This window comes from Dermochelys coriacea, chromosome 7 (genome assembly GCF_009764565.3).
Source record: "Dermochelys coriacea isolate rDerCor1 chromosome 7, rDerCor1.pri.v4, whole genome shotgun sequence".
Lineage (NCBI taxonomy): Eukaryota > Metazoa > Chordata > Testudines > Dermochelyidae > Dermochelys > Dermochelys coriacea.
The window spans coordinates 34,869,401-34,889,778 of record NC_050074.1 but is presented as its reverse complement, the minus strand read 5'-3'; positions in this window follow the sequence as shown (position 1 = coordinate 34,889,778).

Genomic DNA, 20,378 nt, shown 5'->3' with positions numbered 1-20,378 from the left:
CTAGTTCCCCACTTGCTCCACTCATGTGCATTAGCCATCAGTGATTAGCTTGGCTATACCTCTCCTTTCACCTGCCTGGTCTCCCATCCCTTTATGTTCTGTCCCCAAATGTTGGGCCCGCATCCAACAAGTGGACTTTATTCTCCTTAAACATTCAGATGACACATAATGAATCCATGTGTGTTTGTGTACAACTGAGCCACCAAATTCCAGCAGGAATCTTGACACCTCTGATGTTTCCTGAAAGCAAACCTCAAAGTTGCCAGGGCAAGAATTCATGGAAATCTAATTAAAATTTGTACAGCAAAATTTTCATGTGGAAGCGCTGGTTAGGGAACAAAAATAATGCCATGCACCTCATTTATCTGACCAATCCCTACTAAGAGATACAGTTCAAAATGGGAATAGTCATGATCAGTCCACAGAGTAAAAACATTATTTTGTATTGTTTCAGAGTATGCATCATGCCGTGTATACAGAGAACCAAATTTATTCTTGGAAAAACTCCATTAAACTCAATGGAAGTAATACTAAATATTCAGCTAATAATAATACTTAAAGAGAAATAGATATGCAATATATACAATAATAAATGTTGACCTGTACATGAAAGTAACACAGAGAAAACAAATATAAAATGTGCATTGCCTTAATGACAAGGTTGAAATTCAATAATAAAATAGTGATTTTGGCTAATGTAGGCTACATAGCTAAAGGAAACTAAATCTTTCATTTCAAAATGAATCTTTTAGAAACTTGTCAAAAATTACCAGTGTAAGGTAGTTTGGGATTTTAATTGTACACTTTTTGAAGTTTTTCTATCTAATTTTCCAATATGCAATAACAGATTGAGCTGTGTAGTTGATAAATAACATGACAGTGAGAGATGTCTAAGAAAAGTTTTATTATTTACAGTACGTGTCATAAATGCCTATGAAGGTGCCAATATAATGAACCAAAATTCTAGTTTATTGAATGTATTTTAAAGGGTTTGACAGCTGGAAGACAGATAATATGAATTACTGTATATGAAGAAGGCCATAGAAAGTGTCAGGGCTTTTTAATTTTGAATCCAAGTGAGGCATAAAAAAGCATAATTTTTTACTTTTGCCCTGTTTTATATACTACATAATATAGCCATTCTTCTAGATCCTAAAGTTTCATTTCACAGTAGAGTTCAGGGCTGTAGTGGTTACATATTTTCCAAAGGTCAGTTTTCCAATTATAATCCCAAATTCAAAGTTAATATTTTTTCTTATACCCATGTTGTAACTTTATTTTGTTAATTTAATAAAGATACCATTTAGCTGAGGTAGGTGGTATTCTGGGCATATGAACAGTCACCCAATGTCAACAGCAAGCAGTAACTGTAACTACTGACTTCCCATCATTTGCAAAAAAATATTTTCCCAAAAATTATAGCATGTAGGAACGAGACGGCATCCAAGACTCTCAGTGAGAAATTACAGTGATTTTCTTAGGTACTTTATAGACTCCAAGTTTAATTTTAAGTGTCATTACCTTTCAAAGGTTACCTCATGTGCTCTTTACTTCTTAATATCTGAGATGAGTTTATTTTCAAAGTCCTATAAATTGCAGCTAATAGACAGATAGTATTTCTTTTAAAAAGGAAATTTTATCCAAATCCTTCACATCTTCCTCAAGTAACTTTTAGACTTTAACTTTCTTTAGCAACTGTCAGACAAATATTAAATAGCAAATACTATAATTAAGAAAGCTGGATTAAAATACAGTATTATATATCTTTTTATTGCCTTAATTTACATCCCCATTTTTCTCCACACTGATCATAATCAGCTCATTATTATATATATTAATTCAACACATTCCAATTTAAGCCTGTGTTGATTGTTAAAATACATTAAGAAATCCAATTTTGGCTTGCCCAGAAATTCCAGTATTGGCATTGGCTTAAGATTAGAAAGTGCTTCAGAAATGTATTATTATTATTGCTTTATCTTTGCTTGCTCAGTCTGAGCAATAAGGGCCCGATCTTGCAAAGAGTTACACATGTGCTTTATATATGTGAGTAGTTATATGAAAGCCAATGGGACTACTCAGGTGTGTAAAATATATGTAAATCTTTGCAGTATTGGGGTAGAAAGTGATTTGGTATTGTTTTTTCTTATACATGTATGTTTATGATGCAGCATTTTACAGTCAGTATTTCAATTTTATTTAATATAATTTCATGTTATAAATGCTATGTTAATGTGTTCTAAAATTAATCAATAAATTTCTCTCTCTCTCTCATGTGCACACATTATCTGTCGTATCATCAGCAGGTGTAAATTGCACCGGCTGATGATCCAGCCCAGCCACTCTATTATCAGAACTCAGATACTCAAGGGAGCAGCAGACTCAAAACTCTGTAACACCCTCCCAGAGGAAGTGAGAGAGAGTCCTTCCCTTCCCAATCTGCAGATCATACAGACAACTCTTAAGGGTATGTCTATACTTACCAGGGATCCACGGTGCAGCGATCGATCCACCAGGGGTTGATTTAGCGGGTCTAGTGAAGTCCCACTAAATTGACCGCAGAACACTCTCCCGTCAATTCCGGTAGTCTCCCATAACAAGAAGCATAAGGCAAGTCGACAGGAGAGTTTCTCCCATCGACCCAGCATGTTGTAGACACCGCAATAAGTCAACCTATGCGTAACATAGTTGGATTTAACCCCGTTGTGTAGACCTGCCCTCAATTACAGCATTCCCTAAAGAACAAGAATAGAAGACTCTCATCAGTCATGCATCATGCTGAAAAGTAACAGCTCATAATTTAACCTAGAGTAAGGTATAGACCTGATATACTCAGAATTAGGGATAGTGATTACACCTACTGGAGGTTGGAGCGCCAACTGCTCCTCTAGCCATCCCCCACCTTCAGCAGTCACTGTAAATGAAATCCTGGCCCTATTGATGCCCATTGAAATTTTGCCATTTACAACACATACATGCAGTGGTGTGTCTTTGCACATGGTTATGTATAGATGTGTTCTCACAGTGTACTGCGTACTAAAGGGCAAAAACAGGTTGCCTTTCCATATCAGAGGCTACAAATGTCAAGTAAGAGTTAAATGCCTGGGCAGCTTGTCAGTATTGTGGTGAATTAATAATATAGACCTGTGCTGATGTCAAATACAGAATAAGCTTGTAAAGGCTGGAAACTGATTCTAAATTCAGAAAAATCTCCCATGGGGGGGAGTAGGTGGGACCGGGTGCAGGAGCAAGGAGGATGCACAGAATGTTCCCCACCTTCCTGCAGCAGATCCACATGGCCAACTGACCTCACCAAAAATAGAATGAATAGGGGCGGGGAGGAGAGCAATGTAAGTCACGTGTGCCCCAAACTCTTGGGATTAAAATCCATCCAGAAGCCTAGGATTAGTCAATGCTGCTCACAGCAATTTACAGAAACAACCCAACCTTGATCCTTCATGGGGCGTGATTTGCTTCAGTGGCATAAAAGACCATTGCAATTAGTTTGCTAGCTAATGGAATGTGGCCACATGCTCGTGGTGCTGCTGTTGTGTATGAGAAGACTGAGGGAGTAGAATTGGGAGGGGGCAGAGGGGGGGGAGAGCACTGAGGGAGAGACTTTTATGAATCCGGCTAAGACCCACAAGAAGGGAGACTTGGTTTCTTGTGGATTCATGACCCACCAATACCTTTCTTTAGCCTTGACCCCACCCATTCAAGGTGAGGGTTTGTATTAGTTTATTCTTCTCTGTATATTTTTGATATAGGAGCTGAACATTTGGGGATGTTTGCATGTTGATAACTAATTATATTTTAGTGTGCCTGTTCATTGCAAGACTTACATATGTGGAAACGCAGGCTTTACTAAGCATAATCTTGGTGCAAAATATTGTCTAAGGCTTTGATCCTGTAAATGACAATATGTGGAAGACTGCTGAGCCTGTGTGAAGGTCCACTGATTTCAGCGGGTCTACTCACATCCTTAAAATTAAGCACTTTTAAGTATTTGCAGGATGGGGCCTTAGAAAGAACAGAATTGGCCCTTTTTTCATTTTCTCTCTATTTGCTGATGTAATTTTGCATGAACTGTATGTCTGTGAACTAAAATAAAGAGGTGTTCTGTGGTCTGTCCATACTCCATTAATAGAACCTTCAGTTGCAATAGCATTACTTTAGATCTATAACTGTATGCTACCATTAATGCACTGTATGTCAAACAAAGTCTTAGTCTCTATAAAATAGATCATTTCTGATGCAAATGTTCCCATATGCCAGCTGAAAAATTCACTTTGCTGAAAGCATTTGTGTGAGTCAGATACAATTGGCCAAATGTTCACAGGAACTAAACACCAAAGGGAGGTGAGCATAGCCAAAGCAAGCTAATTTTTAAACTCAAGCAGATATGCATGGAAAACATTTTGTGGTATTCTTGCATCTGTAGTTTCCATAGAACTGTAGTCACTGACATGATGGCTGAAAAATGATACAAAGGATAAAAAGGGATTATGATGGAAGTACCTTGGATTGGTTCACTATTTTGGAGATGTTTGGAGTGTCAGTGATATTTTAGAAGAAGAGTAAAGAGTATAGGGAAAAACAACTAGAAATGTCTCCTTTTTGGCCAGGGCCATTTATTTATATTTTTGCTCCAAATGTACCTTGTGGAATGCTCTACTCTCTTACTAGAGGACTTGGGGAGAATTTATTTGCAGTAGTTCTGAGAATAGGACAAATGCCTCCTCGTACTGCCCCCTTCTCAAGTGGTATTTCTTGGAGTAGAATTTTCTAAAATGAACTATTTCAATATTCAATAATAAGTATTCAATATTGTTGTCATTTTGGTTTTTTGGATGATTCCCCCTCTCCCCCAGCATTTTGCTTCTGATTCTCATTGTAGAATGCTGGCTGAAAAAATTGCTCTAAGTTTTTGGCAATATTTCAAATTTAAGTATTATGATACGGAAGAAAAATCTTTAACTGTGTACAAATATTCAGGCAGTAAATTCATCTCTTTTAAAATGTTTATTCTGTTGTGTCTTAGTTTAAAAAAAATACAGCTATTTCTTAATACACTTTTAAGGAAGAAAGACGTGTTCCCTCTTTCCTTATAATGTCTATAATACAGGTTCTACAAGTGAAATGTGACCAAATGAAACAAGTAGGGTATAATCATGGGCCCACTGAAGGCAACAGCAAAACTTCCATTGATTTCAATGTGTCTAGGATTTTACCCCTTGTTTTTACAGATATTTTTTTACTCCTTTTTGAAAAAGAACTTTTAAATGTTTCAGTATTTCAGCTGCCAAAACAATTCCAGATTGAGTCAAAAGGAATCAGAAACTATCCCCCCTGGTTTTTATTGAGGGTCTCACTAAGGGGATAATTTGTTTGTGTGCTTGCTTACTATTCAGAGATTTGCAGTAATTTGTACAGTACTGCATGAAATTAATAACACTGCAAGATCCAGTCATAGCACAGGCAGGCAGTGATGTTTTCCCACACATTCCTCTTGGTGCACCGCAAAACTAACCTACAATGTGACAGCCTTTTCAGTTCTGGCCTTCTGAGCAGAAGCGTTTAATCAAGCAGACGTGTACTAACCTCTGTAGAGATTTTGTAGTGGGTGGAAAAAATGTGTTTTGCTTTGGGAGCACCAAACTCATTTTCGCTTGTGACCTGTACTAAATTGGAACTCACACCTCCAGAAATGAAGGACTTATATTAACTCTCTCAGCTTCCACTACTGTTAATGTCAAAGGCTCTACCTCTGTCAATCAGAAACCTTAAAAATATTCGCAAAAAGAAAAGGAGTACCCGTGGCACCTTAGAGACTAACAAATTTATTAGAGCATAAGCTTTCGTGAGCTACAGCTCACTTCATAGCTCACGAAAGCTTATGCTCTAATAAATTTGTTAGTCTCTAAGGTGCCACGGGTACTCCTTTTCTTTTTGCGAACACAGACTAACACGGCTGCTACTCTGAAACCTTAAAAATATTGTCCATAGATGCCACTGGCAATAATGCGTTTCAGATTTTTTTAAAAAATCTATTATGCAGAAATCTGTCCCAGTATAATAGTTCTTAAATTAATAAAATTTCAGTTTAATATTCACTTTTCCTCCCAAAAGTGCCCCCTTTCAATTTAAATCTTCAAACAATTTTGCCTTCATGTCAAGTAATATCATTTACAAACGCATTATGCAACTCAGAAGTCATAACTTTGAATTTCAAAATATAAACAAGCTCATTTTGCTTGTGCAAAATTTTTTTTTATCTAATAGAATCTCTTATTTCCCATTTACATCTGGGAAATAAGAGAGTCAATTAGATAAAATAAAAGATCATCTATATCGATTCAGTGGTCCAGATTCCATGTTGCCCTGCACCTTGTGTTGTCATTGATACTATTTCAAAATGAGTGTAAAACATTAGTAACTCAGAATGGTGGTAATTTACACTCACTTTGCACAGATTGTAAATAGTGCTGGCCAATGGAGAATTTGGTCCAGTTTTTTGCTTATATTTTTACTTTGCATGATGCAGTTGTTGCCAAAAACAATGAACTATGTTCTCTGTTGTAGAATTTAGACGTTATTAAAAATAGCTATTTCTCATATAGGAATACTACGTTAATCATAGTATTTTGGAGAAAGGAATATTATTTGTTGATTGATGCATTTGACTTACAGCACTTTTTTGAAAGGTCTGCTCCTTATTTTTTCTATGCCCCTTCTTACCTAACTTGATCAAACCATGTAATAAAGTAGTTTAGTTTAATTTCTGACAAATACCCACCCATAGCTTTTCAGCAATACCCATGAGAAGATTTTACATGCTAAATTAACAAATATTTTCTGCATCATTGACATTCAATCTTCCGTGATCATTAAGTACAATCCCCCCCTATAAGCAAGGTCTAAGAGAGAGGGCTTTCTAAAGGACCGGATCTTACACATTCATTTCCTTGATCCTGGAAGCCTGGCTGAAAGTCAGTGTTGAGAAACTTGTGTCTGTATTTTAGTGTTTAAAATGTATTGGTCATATGGCTGTTTTTAAATGGCTCATGCCGATTATCTGAGATAAAGACTGAAGTATCAGCTTATGTATAGAGTGGTTCTAAAATCCTAGGCTAGTGCTAGGTGGGTAAATTTCTCAATAATTGTTGTTTATCTGTGAAGCATGTTTCAGTATTCATTTCCCGTGTGGTCAGTATTCTCTTTTCCTCTGCTCTGACTTGTCTGTGGTGTTAATCGTTCTGTTACCCATATAAATGAATTTGTTTTATTTATATAGGAAGCTTAAGATTTAACAGCTCATAGTGTGAACTGGGATTTGCATCTTCATTGCTATTCTGTTGGAAGGAGCTAGCTGCAGCCTCTGCTCCAAAAATCTAGCAGATTCAGGATGTCCTTTTGTTCTCAAAGTCATATATTAGAAAGACTTCTAACAACACCAGTGCTGGAATATCCCCCAAAAGAGGATATTACCAAAAAAAAAAAAAAAGTGGGACTGAAACAAGATGGCTGATTCTTCTGTTGACTCATCTTATTATCTTGTGTTGGAAGCCTGCAAGGTGATGCTGACAAATTCCTCCTGAGTCATTGTGGTTTATTATACATGCTGGATGTAAGGGAAGTGGGACTAGCCTTTGCCAAGGGGGAATCACTGGATGGTATAAAACTAGCAGAAGTTGCTCTCTATCTATGTATCCAGTTCCCATCAATCAAGGTCCCATGCACCTTTCCCTATCAGTCAGGCTTATGTGTACCCTCTGCCCTCCCCACCAACCAGTCAGCCTTGCACGTGTCTCTGCCCTCCCCAATGCACATATCAACTAATCAGGCTTGCAGGTGCTATGTTATTCCACAGTCACTCTCAATTGTTTCTTTGGGCCTGCCCACCCCTATTAATCAAGTCTGCATGTGCCCCCCCCCATCAATCAAGTTTGCATGCCCTAGGAGCTAATCTATCAGTCGTGTGTGTGCCCAGCCTTCATTAATCAGGTTAGTTTGCACAGCACATTAACTTTGTTATAATGTGAATAATGACTAAAATGAAGAGAAACTGAATAAAGACTACATAAAGAATTTAAAGGGCATAAAACAGTAACCCAGAGTGAAATTTTGCAACCATCAGCCACCTACTTTTAGAGGAAAACAGGAATTTATGCCGTATGTTAAGCTCTTTTTATAATGAAACCTTAACTGTGTAGTTGCTATCAGGCACCTCCGTTATCTGTGTGTCTATGTAGGTGTCTATGTACGTATGGTGGGCCTGATTAAAATACCCCTGCATTTAGGATCTGAATTTCATGCTGTTCTCTTGTGTAATGGAGCAAATCACACCTTTAGAGCCGAATAACCTCTGATTTTGTTCACTTGATATTCAAATCTCTGTGATCCTGTCTTTCTAATCTATGATTATTATATACATTTAATGATGGAAATTAGGAATAAAAGAGTTAACTTCCCCACCTGAAGACACTGGTAATCTGAAACTCTGAATGTTGTTGTAAATCATATTCTATAACTTAAACCATTTTTGTGCACAGCTAATTTAACAATTTGTTTCAACAACTGTTAACCAATAAATTATAAAAATTAGGCTCTCGTGTTTGAAAGTTTGTCCCCTGGTGTCTTCATCTGAGTAGTTGGTCATACACTATGTTATAGACCAGTTGCCTACTAACCTGCAAAGGTAACAAAACAGGTCTTATGAAGAGGATGCTTCTAATGGTAAAGGCATGCAGGTGAACTAATGCAAAGGAAGGAGTGACAATAGAGTGTTGAAAGATGGCTTGAATGTTAATTTTTTCCCAGGAGAGTGAACTCTAGCAGAACCAAAGAACAATGCACCAGGAGCAGCTTTGAATACTGCTTTATACCTAGCAGACAAGCTTTGCGAACAAAGTAGGTTTGAGGTTTAACTTGTTTTGTAGATCTGACAAAGTTTATGTTAATTGCTTTTGCACGGACATTAACACCTATGTAAGGATGAATAACAGTTTGTCATGGCTCTGTCAACAAATACACATTCATGGGCAAACACAGGTGTAAGCTCCTAAATAGATGCTTTTTTAGCCACATAATTATGTAAACAGTTTAACAATCCTTATGAAAGCCTTAGTATTTAACAGTTTCTTTCTGTCTGGGCTGCTAGGAATAGATCCTTTCAATATTATAAAAAGAAAAGGGGGACTTGTGGCACCTTAGAGACTAACAAATTTATTTGAGCATAAGCTTTCATGAGCTATAGCTCACTAAGCTATGCTCAAATAAATTTGTTAGTCTCTAAGGTGCCACAAGTCCTCCTTTTCTTTTTGGGGACACAGACTAACACGGCTGCTATTCTGAAACCTTTCAATATTGTGAAGTTTAATATGTGCTGTTAGAGTTAAAGATCTATCTTGGTTGAGAGTCCATTATTAATGGAAACTGCTAATGTTGGGGAGCAAGGGTGTCTGAGTCACTATCACTAGACCCTGGTAATCTTGCTGACTAGGGATCTGAATCAAATCTCTCATTTTGGGGGCACATTATTGAGAAGATTATAGAAGGTCAACTCTGTCAGTTGCTTGAACCTCACTATCCTAGACACAACTCATTTAACTTTTGGGCTTGGATTTTATGCTGCACTGAATGCATAGGTTGATGATCGTCTCCTAGCAATGGTTTGGATAAAGTATCTTCTAATTTTATTAAATCTGTCTGCTACCTTTGTACTGCTGACAACTGGGTTTGACTGGGACATCCACAGAAACTCTAGTAGGAGTGGACACAAATTGTTTTCCAGTTGTTCCACTCATACTTACCTGGAGGGTCCCAAAGAATTTTTTGGGGCAATTGACCTTCTGTTTCAAGGGCTAAATTCATGTGAGCAAGGGACTCACAGGAGAATAGTTACTTTTAATATTTCTGTTGTGTGACTTCACTTTGCATATAGTCATATAGGGTCCAATTTTTCAAAGTTGGACAAGAGCACTTCCATGCACACAGCAAATGTATTTGTGAATGCACATGGCCATTTAGACACTTAAGGGGCCATGTAAACATACAGACATCTGACTTTCATGTGCATGGGGTGTTTGCTGCCATCTGTAAGGTATGCAAAATCCTCAGATCAATAGATTGTTCCTTTATACTGACAAGAAGAAGGGCTTAGAACTTTTTCATTTTCTTAATTGTAATTTTCAAAGCCAGACAGAAAAAGTTATGAAGACCCCAAATACTTAAAATCAATGTATTTTCCATGCCTGGGGGGTTGATTTTTCCCAGCTAATGCGTTTAGAAGATGTGTGAGGGAAATCTCACAGAATCACAAAATGTTGATGACATATTTTCCATCCTGACAATTTTGACAAGAGTGGGGAGCTGCACTAAGGACAGGCCTGCGTTCCTCCAACCTAGTTCAAACACCAGTGGATGCCACCCCAATGTCTTTCAGATCACTATATTGGCCCTACTGGGATCCTTGGACTGAAAATAGTCAGAAATTTTCCCATGATCCTAGTCTCTCTTGTGGGAATATGGGGGCGGGGGGGGGAGACATTCCCCTATACCAACAGTTCCTCCTACTCCATCACTTCATGCAGAAGAATCATTTGAGGAGCAGGAAACCAGGACAGATAAAACAGTTATTCCCCAAATATTTCTTCATCTTCCCTAGATGAGGTGGTTATGCCTCCCCCACCGACTGTGAATGATGACTTCAGACTCTTCCAAGAGTTAATGAAGCAGGTTGCCGTTTCCCTCCAGATCTCCCTGGAAGAGGTCAGAGAGTCGTAACATACGTTCCTGGACATCCTCCAATGGTCTCCCTCTACCCAAATTGCCCTGCCTATTAATAAGGCCCTGTTGGATCCTGCCAAATCCATCTGGCAGACCCTACAATGATTCCATCAATATATAAATGGGCTGATAAGAAATATTACATCCTGGCTAAAGATTCTGAATTTCTGTTCACCTATCCAAAACAAAACTCCTTGGTTGTGGAAGCAGTGAATGAACATGGCAGACATCATGTGAAGGCCACATCATATGATATGGACCAAAAACGCCTTGATCTATTCAGCAGAAGGACCTACTCATTCATGATTCTTCAGTTTAGGGTCATGAACTATCAAGCTGTCCTGGCTAAATACAATCACTCAGATTATGCCAAATTCACCAGCTATATGGAACATCTGCTGGCCAATCAATGTGATCAGTTTCAGGCTATTATTAACAAGAGTCAGCCATTAGCTAGAACATCACTATAGGCCTCATTGGATGCAGCTGATGCTGCAACTTGATCTATCTCTATGGCAGTAGTCATGCGGAAGGCATCTGGGCTCCAGCTCTTTGGATTCCCAAGAGAGGTCCAAAAAAAAAACCAAACGGTTGGGGACCTTCCCTTCAATGGCCTCAAACTGTTTGATGATTCATTGTGTGCCCTTAAGGTTCCAGTACCACACTGAATTCCCTTGGGACATACATGCCTACAAACAAATGAAAATTTAGTAGATCCCAAAGTGCTCAAAGATCCTGCCCCGTGTCATTCTCAGGATTCCAGAAAATGTATGAATCACCCAGGAAAAAGTCGAGGTTCCAAAGGAAGAGACCACCTGCTCCCTGTGTGCCCTCTACTGAAACATCATAGTCATCTAAGTATCAGTTTTGATCTGCTGGTTGAAGGCCTGGAACTCTCCCTCAACATTGAGCAGCCTGTATACCAGGGGTGGCCAAACCGTGGCTTGGAAGCTGCATGTGGCTCTTTTACAGTTAAAGTGTGGCTCACAGAGTTCCCCCCACACTGTCCCCCCTTCTCCACCTACCAGACTGGTGGGGAGGGGAAGAGTTCAGGACCTTTGCCTTGCAGTAGGGTGGTGGGGTAGGGGCTTCTGTCCAGCAGGGAGCGGGGTCTCAGGGCTTCAACCCCATGGGGCACATCTGCCAAGGCTCAGGGCTTCAGCAAGAGTGGGGCTGAAACCCCGAGCCCCGGCAGGCACACCCCAGCTCTTGAACTTCTGAAGATTGTCATATGCGGCTTGGTGGGTCAGTAAGTTTGGCCACCCCTGCTGTATACCATTTAACCCACCTCCACCCTTTGGCAATTCTCTCTCCCGCTTTCTGCATCGGAGAGAATCACATTGGAAAAAGGAGTGCTGGAGATTATAAGATCAGGGAATGCTATCCATTTTACTTCCCTCTCTTCCCTGTCCCTCTTTCAGGACCCTTCTCAAGAACACCTCTTAAAGCAAGAAGCCAACTCACTCTGCTAATGGATGCTGTAGAACCAGTTCCTATTTTGCTAAGGGACGGAGTTTTATTCCAGTTACTTTCTGGTCCCAAAAAAGAACAGGGTTGAGACCGATTTTTAGATCTATGATTCCTAAACAACTGCAATCAAGTGTGTGCTTTTCTTTCAATATATGCATGATAATTGATTTATTTATTAAATAATGATGCCATATGTGTAGGTCATAAAGATAAATGAAGTTTTCACATGACAGTAATATTAGAGATTCTAAAACAGTTCACTCTGGAGGCTTTTGCTGATAGTTTATCACATAATGCTTAGCAGTGTACCATCATGTTTTTCCTATTAAGTGCCAGATCCTGCCTTCTGCCAAAACCTCAGAATTACTCCTGCTGATAGGAAAACATACTGTGCATGGTGACCTTAACTTCATGTGACATCTTGTAGCCTTTTTTTTTTTTTTAAAGCCAGATATCTAGCTGCAGAGGCCTGAGCAGGCAAGGAGAGAGGATGCATGTTTCAGTCATCATCAGTCTGCTCAGATCTGTGGTTAATAGAGGGCTGGTAACCTAGGTGCTCTTCCTTCTCTTCCTCTCCTCCCCCAAAATAAACCAACTAGCAAACCTTTTTTTTTTTTTTAAGCAATTTTGGTAAGGTTTCAACTCAAGTGTTTGTTAAAGTAACTTTTTTCTTTTATGCAAATGAGGTCTAGAACATTTGCAAACAAAACTTACAAAAACACCCCCACCCCAAAGATCAATTGTTTAAAAAAAAAAAAAACCCAAAAACCTCCCTTTGTTTTGCAAGTGACACACCCCCTTATACAGGTCTTCGGGTGTGAATTTATTCCTGTGCAGAAGGCCAACACAAGACTTGAAATTTATTTAGGCCCAGATCTTCAAAATCAGAGGAAGTTAGGAGCCTAAATATTTTTGAGGATCTGGGCCTTAGAGATTGTATGTAACCTAGTGCTTCTATGATGCTTAGTCCTTCTGTGTACTGGAAGGGGTATGTAAGTAAATTACTACAAGCGTTACATGCTGCAGTTGTTGCATAATCCTGTGTAAGGACAAGGTCTTAAATGTGCCAACAAATATCAAGTAAAGGAAATCACTTTGGTTACTTTCTACTGTCCACAAGGATAAAGATGTAGGTATTGGCAACTATGTTTTTAACATCCTCTACTGCAAAATTTTCAAACCTGTAGCCATCTTGCAAATGGCCCTCTCTAGTTAGGTCATAAGGTATACTCAGGATCAATGGTTCTCAAACTTTTTACTGGGGCCCAACCATTACATATTTTCTATAGAGTAGACAATAGTAGCTATGTAAGTAGGGTTGCCAACTTAGTAATATTTAAAAACCGGACACTCCAGCAGGAGTGCAAGAGCATCCCCTGAGGCCCCACCCATTCCCCAAAGACCCACCCCCATTCACTCCTCTTCCCCCCCTCCCCATTGCTCACTGCTTTTCCCCTCTCTCCCCCCACCCCTCTGTCCGGGTCAGGAGGGACTCATTTGCGGAGCTGGTGCTGGGAGCTCCAGCCGCCTGATGCAGGAAGGAGGCAGCCCGGGCTGGTGCGGGTGATGACCTGGTGCCTCCCTGCCTCCTCTTCCTGGAGTAACCGGACTTTGGGTGTCCGGTCAGTACGTCTGACTGGACGCTGTCATGTCCCCTTTTCGACCAGACTTTCCAATCAAAAACCGGACACCTGACTACCCTAACTCCAAACTACTTTTGCCTGCTAGGAGCTATTATACAGGGCTGAGGAGTGCCATTTAAAGTGGGGGGCACCTCCAGCCACCTAAACCTCCCTTTCCATCCCTGCTCAGCCTTCCATCCCCCTGTTCCCTCCTCCTGTCCCCTGCCTGGCCCAGTGCACTCTCCAGCTCCCCCCAGGCCTCATGCTCTCACTCTCCCAGCCCTGCCCCCTCTTGCACTCTCCCATTTGGCCTCCCTCTCTGCTGACTGTCCACTCATTGGCTGTAGATGCTTCCTCCACACTACTGCTGCTACCTGGATCCTGCTCCCCATGCCACCACTGCCTGCTGCCTCAGGGAAGCCTGTAGAAATCAGATTAGAAAAGTATTTTGGCAAAAAGCCATTATCTAATTTGAAGGCTATTTTTTAAAATAGTTTAAGCCGTACATTGTTATGAGAATAATGTAACAGCAACAGACATAGGAGCATAGAGAAAGCCGAGAAATGGAAGGTAGAAATAGGGTTGGTCCTAAAAGAGGATATATTTTCTCATCCATTGAGGATTAATGCAACAGTACAGTATTGCAAAAGTAATAGTGGCCATAAGTTTAGTTACATTTATACCCTTAAGAGGGAATTCTGCTGTGGATTGGGGGCAGCACGTAGAACCTAAATGTGTATTCCAGCCTATGGATCATAATTTAAAAATGGAATTCATCTTTCTCCCCAAAGTGAGTTAGTCTCCCCTGGTATAAACTTGTATCCCAGGTATTGAAACATGAATATTTCTTCATGCTAAAGTATCATAATTCAGCAGCAAACACATCATGAATATTGAGGAAATCAACCAAAAGTCATATGCATTTACAATTTTTGTCACAAAATGTAATCTCTGCTCATGGAGGTGCTCTTCAATGCCACAGTAACTTGGCATATTTTTATTTCACTAGAAAAAACATGTAGGTAATAAACAGACATCATTCTCCAGTCCAGCTAAGGAATCGAGATCCTCTGTTCCCAATGAATAAATGAAAGGCATTCCGTATTTTCTCATCTACTAACTTATATGTAAAAGGCCCCTTTCTGTTCCACAGAACGAAGTGGAGCACTAAACTTAATGTTTTTTTTTAAAAAATGAAGGCAGTTTTAACAAAAGAAAAGCAATGTAATGCTGTATAATCAGCATTACATATATTACATCTGTGTACCATTTAATTTTTTTCTTCTGTTAAACTATCTTGTACATTATTGTACCTTTCTGTCAGCCTAAGTCTTTTAAACAACAACCTTAACTTCGTGTGCATACTCTCCCCATGCGGCAGTTCTGTGGGAGACATTTAGGTTGTTGCATTTTGGGTCCCTTGGTAATTTTGTAAGAAATGGATGGAAAAATATTGTCACAGCTTTCCTTCTAGGTCAGCAATTTGCAAAAAGTGTTTCAAAACTTCTTTAAAACATTATTTTCCTCCACTGACTTGATAAAAGGTGGAAGAACGTCTGTAACTAATGGAAATTCAGCAGATTCCATGGATATGAGTTGATGTCCATTGTTAAAGACTAGTTCATTTGGATTTCCTTCATGACTGAAAATAAGGGGTTGATTACCACTCTGGAAGTAACCTGAGAAGTATAGACTATTCTAGTCATTTACTGAAGTAATCAGTTCAAGTAATAGCATAATGGCAGCCTGCTGGTAGTGTTTCAAAAGACTCTGCTACAGTTATGTCCTCCTCAGTCTTCCTTCCCTACTGGTTGAATTCCACTGAGTTCCTATTTAAAAAAAATAAAACTGTCATTGCAGAGAAAATGGACTTTAGGTTAACAAGATTGTAGATTCACTCTAATCTCTTTGCAAGGAGAATCAAATAGGGAACTAGATACATGGAATATATGGTCTCTGTTGTAGGAAATTCCCTCTCTGCCTAACCCTCAAGCTGCAGAGTTATAATGGAGCTGCTTTAAGCCATTGTTGTCTTCAGACTGCATTTCCATGCCACATAGCTAATGCGTCCCCTGTCTTCAGGAATGAATGGTCCATGGATCCCTGTAGTGACACACTAGCCAGCTGAGTCCTACAAAGCTCATGGTTTCAACCAACACCAGGTGAAACTTGGACATTTGACAGTTTTGCTTTGAATTTTTAGGTCCATTTGAACACGTAAAATCAAGCCAGTCAGATTCCACAAATTATTTTGTCAAACTGAGTGTGAGGCAAATTTAGCAAACTTTGCAGAGTTGTGACAGCACAAACTCATTTCACATAAGGCCATTATACAGCCATCACATGATAACCAATTTCAGTCAGGGCCAGCTGTTGATAGATTTGCCCCTATGAACTAGAGCTGAAAAACTCCATATCTTATTACCAGTTGTCTGAGTCATTCAGTCTCTTTGGGTATTTTTTAAATATGAGGAGAAAAGTAGTTTGTAGTAACATTTGAGGAAATAAAAACAAATATTAAATCAGGAGTAATTGCTGGGTTGATTTAACGGTAGTTAGAAGTATCTGTCTCTTCTTATTCCATGAGCATAAATCTCATGGATATCAGGGGAGTACAATAAGGACTATGCACGGGCCCCAGTGTTGAATAAAGCTATGCCTAATCTACATCCAAAAAAAATATTTTCAGTTTAAAAAAATGAAATGCTTATTTTAAGTTGCAAACTTAAGATGGAATCGTAATTGTTCTATCGCTGAACATCCTGGATTTTTAAAAAATCTGTAGAAATCTACTAGGGAGGGCTAATTACTGCTGGAATAAATCCCATAATAATATAAACAATATCTGGTATCCTAATAACAATGAAATAAGTGAATAGAGGACGGGAGGAAGAAAGACACACAGCTGACTTTGTTCTCCCTGATCAAATACAGAAAGAACAATCTGATACGGCCAAGTTCTGCAGAAGAGGTCACCTTCTGAAGATTGTAAGCAGCATAGAAAAAGAGCTTCAAATCATTCTGTATAATAAGGGTCTGTGTGAGCTAGTGCCAAGTCTAAAATAGTGTAACATCATTTCCACACTCCAAGAGCAAAGAGCAGATGAGTGAGGAGATCATTTAGGGAGGGAAAAACCCCAGACAATGACTGGACGCGTGCGCATGTGTGTTTGTGTGTGTGTGTGTCTGTGTGTGTGTGTGTGTGTGAGAGAGAGAGAGAGAGAGAGAGAGAGAGTGTAAGGTGGCCAGATGCATGGTTTTCGACCAGAAAGTCTGGTTGAAAAGGAGACCTGACAGAATCTGGTCAGATCTACTGACTGGACACCCAAAGTCCAGTTACTATGGGTGGGGGAGGTAGGGAGGCGCTGGGTCATCATCCGCGCCAGCCCCGACTCAGCCAGAGCCGCCTTCTACCTGCTTTGGGTGGCCGCAGCTCCCATTTGCAGCTCCCTAAGTGAGTCCCCCCTGACCTGGGCCGGGGGGAGGTAAGAGGGGAAAAGCAGCAAGTGACTGGGGGGAAGGAAGAGGAGTGGATGGGGGATAGAGCCTTGAGGGAAGAGGTGGGGTAGGGGCAGCACCTCAGGGGGGGAAGAGGCAGGGCAGGGGAGGTTCCGGCACTCCTACTAGAGTGTCCAGTTTTTAAATATTACCAAATTGGCAGCCCTATGATGGTGTGGTATGCAATAAAAGTGTTAATAGCATTGATTTGGGATGATTGTGATACTCACAAAAGGCTGGATCCTTAGCTGGTGTAAAGCATTGAAATCTGCTGAATCCAATGGAATTACACCAATTAACACCAGCTGGATTTGGCCCAGAGCATGAAGCTAGGAGTTAGTTATGCATCTCACATAGATAAAATCCTTCTACTGCCTCATGCAGCTATGTGCCATGTATATACATGCCACTCATTTCATGGGGAAAATATCTGAGAGATGCTTCAGAATATTTTGTGCGTCTTATAGTCACTGTTGATTTGTAAAACTCTGCCTACAAGGACTGTTGATTTTCCTAACAAGAGCTCAACTGAAGAATGCTTAGGAGGAAAGAAAAAATGTAGCTAATTATTTTTCAAAACCTGGAAAAGTTACCTCTTTGTTTGTTTGTATAATGATCATGGGCCAATAGGTCTTTTTCATTTTGAAAGGTAGAGGGAACACAACTGTTGTGAATATATGGAGGGAGCAGCACTGAAAGGACGTAGCATTTCCGCCTTAATTTCTTTTCCCCCTCCTACCCTTCCCTCTAGAAGCCCCTTCACAGCTTCTCTATGGGAATAGGAAGGAGGCAGGTAGTGAGGAGAGGCAGTTGCGGGGGGATGGGAGGGGACACTGAGGAGGCAGTGCGGAGGTACTGTTAAAGGACTCCATGTAGATGGCTGTCACCTCTGCATCCCCTACAGACTGGTGAATTCCATATGCCAAACACCTGCCATTTTAACAGAGACGTGGTCTGGGAGTAATCCCCAAAGAAAGGAGTAGAAAGAAATTCTGTAAAATGGAAACTAATAACATTCCCTGTCCTTTGTTAGTCTCTAAAGTGCCACAAGTACTCCTTTCTTTTTGCGAATACAGACTAACGCTGCTGCTACTCTGAAACCTGTCCTTTATATGTAAATAAACTGGATACAGGAAAAATTGTCCCTGAGTGTCCACTCATACAGTATGGGCCAATAAAGTATTTGAAAGCTAGTGCCGTTTACCATGTTTGTTAACCAGGCTCAATGTTGTCAGGTTTAGAAAGGATTGTGCAGAGTATCTCAAGTTGAATGTGTGGTGCATTCATATTTGATTTGACTGTCTTTGCTAAAACTGCAGTATAAGTCATGTGCATTACAATCCCTAAGTTACTGAAGCAGTTAGTTAATATCGCATACATGCATACAGAATCGAACATACTTTACTAAAGAAAATGTAAGTGTTTACTTTTAACTTTAATACTTTTAGTCAGTGTTGTAAGTCCTTCATAGCCCATGCAACATTTTAAAAAAGTCTTAGATTGCTTCATTGGCTTTTAGTCACCATCATATGCTTTTTCCTTAACAAAGGGCAATAGGAAATTATTGCATTGCACAAGTGGAATTTAAAACTTGCTGATGTAGTTAAGGATGCTCTTTCCTTAGGAGAATCATTAAGTATGACCATGCTCTTTAAAAATGTGATTACAACAGTTCAGCAGATGGTAGACACTTGGGGTCAGCTCTAAGAAGATCTGTATTTACAGAGTATTAATAATGGTTTAAACTTTCTCATACATAGATGTTGATTAATTTTAAGTCCATTTGTAGAAACCCAGCATTGCCAGAATATTTCCTGAAACCACAATACAAAGTCTGATAAACACCATCGGTTAATCCAGCCTAATGTACTCCACACATTTTTTAAAAATCGCTAAAAGGATTATTGTAATTTTTCAAACATGAAAAAAACCAGATTGGTTTTATCATTTGTACTCTGTATGTTACATTTTTGACAGGCAGCTCTTTTTGTTGATGGAATTATGTGTTTTTATCCTTTGCTGTAACATACTTTCAGATAGCTTGTATTTAACTTTATGTTCTATTTGAAATTTCTTCATAGCAATGAGTGCAACATGTATTAATCCAGTCAGTGAAACAACGGGAGGAAAACCTTTAGGAAAAGCCTACCAGCTATTTTAGCAAGGAAATATGGTATTATTCACTATTAAAGAAATAGTTTAGAGCATATAGGTTCTCAATCTTGGCCATAGTGTGACCGTTTTTTCAATAGGGGTCATTTAACAACATGGGAAGGACAGAGTGGTTGCAACCCCCAAGTTAAAAATTCATGGGCTGAAATCTTGGCTCCATTGAAATCAGTGGGAGATTTGCCAGGACTTCAGTGGAAGCGGGGTTTTCTTTGTATAATGGGTTTTTAAAACACCTCTTGTTGGCTGCAGACATCTTTACCAAAATGTAAAACACAATCAAATTAAAAGTATAACCAGGAGCTACTTCAGACTTATACCAGCAAAGAAAAACCTAAATCCAAGAATATCACGCCCCCCCCCCCCGCATCCATATGAACAGCTATGATATACTTTCCTCCCTAAAAGCCTTGGTAAGATGCAGCCTCTTATGTAGATGGGTCCTAAGCCACTTAGGGATTCATAGACCAAATCAAAGAACTTAGATATGGTTTTATAACTAATTTCAATTGCTTAGCATTTTACCCTCTATTTATTTTGGATGAAGTGAAATCATGTTGTAATTAGGGCTGTCGATTAATCACAGTTAAGTCACATGATTAACTCAAAAAAATTAACTGCGATTAAAAAAATTAATAACGATTAATTACACTCTTATATAATAGTATACCAATTGAAATTTATTAAATATTTTGGATGTTTTTCTACATTTTCAAATATATTGATTTCTATTACAACACAGAATACAAAGTGTACAGTGCTCACTTTATATTATTATTTTTATTATAAATATTTGCACTGTAAAAATGATAAAAGAAATAGTAGTTTTCA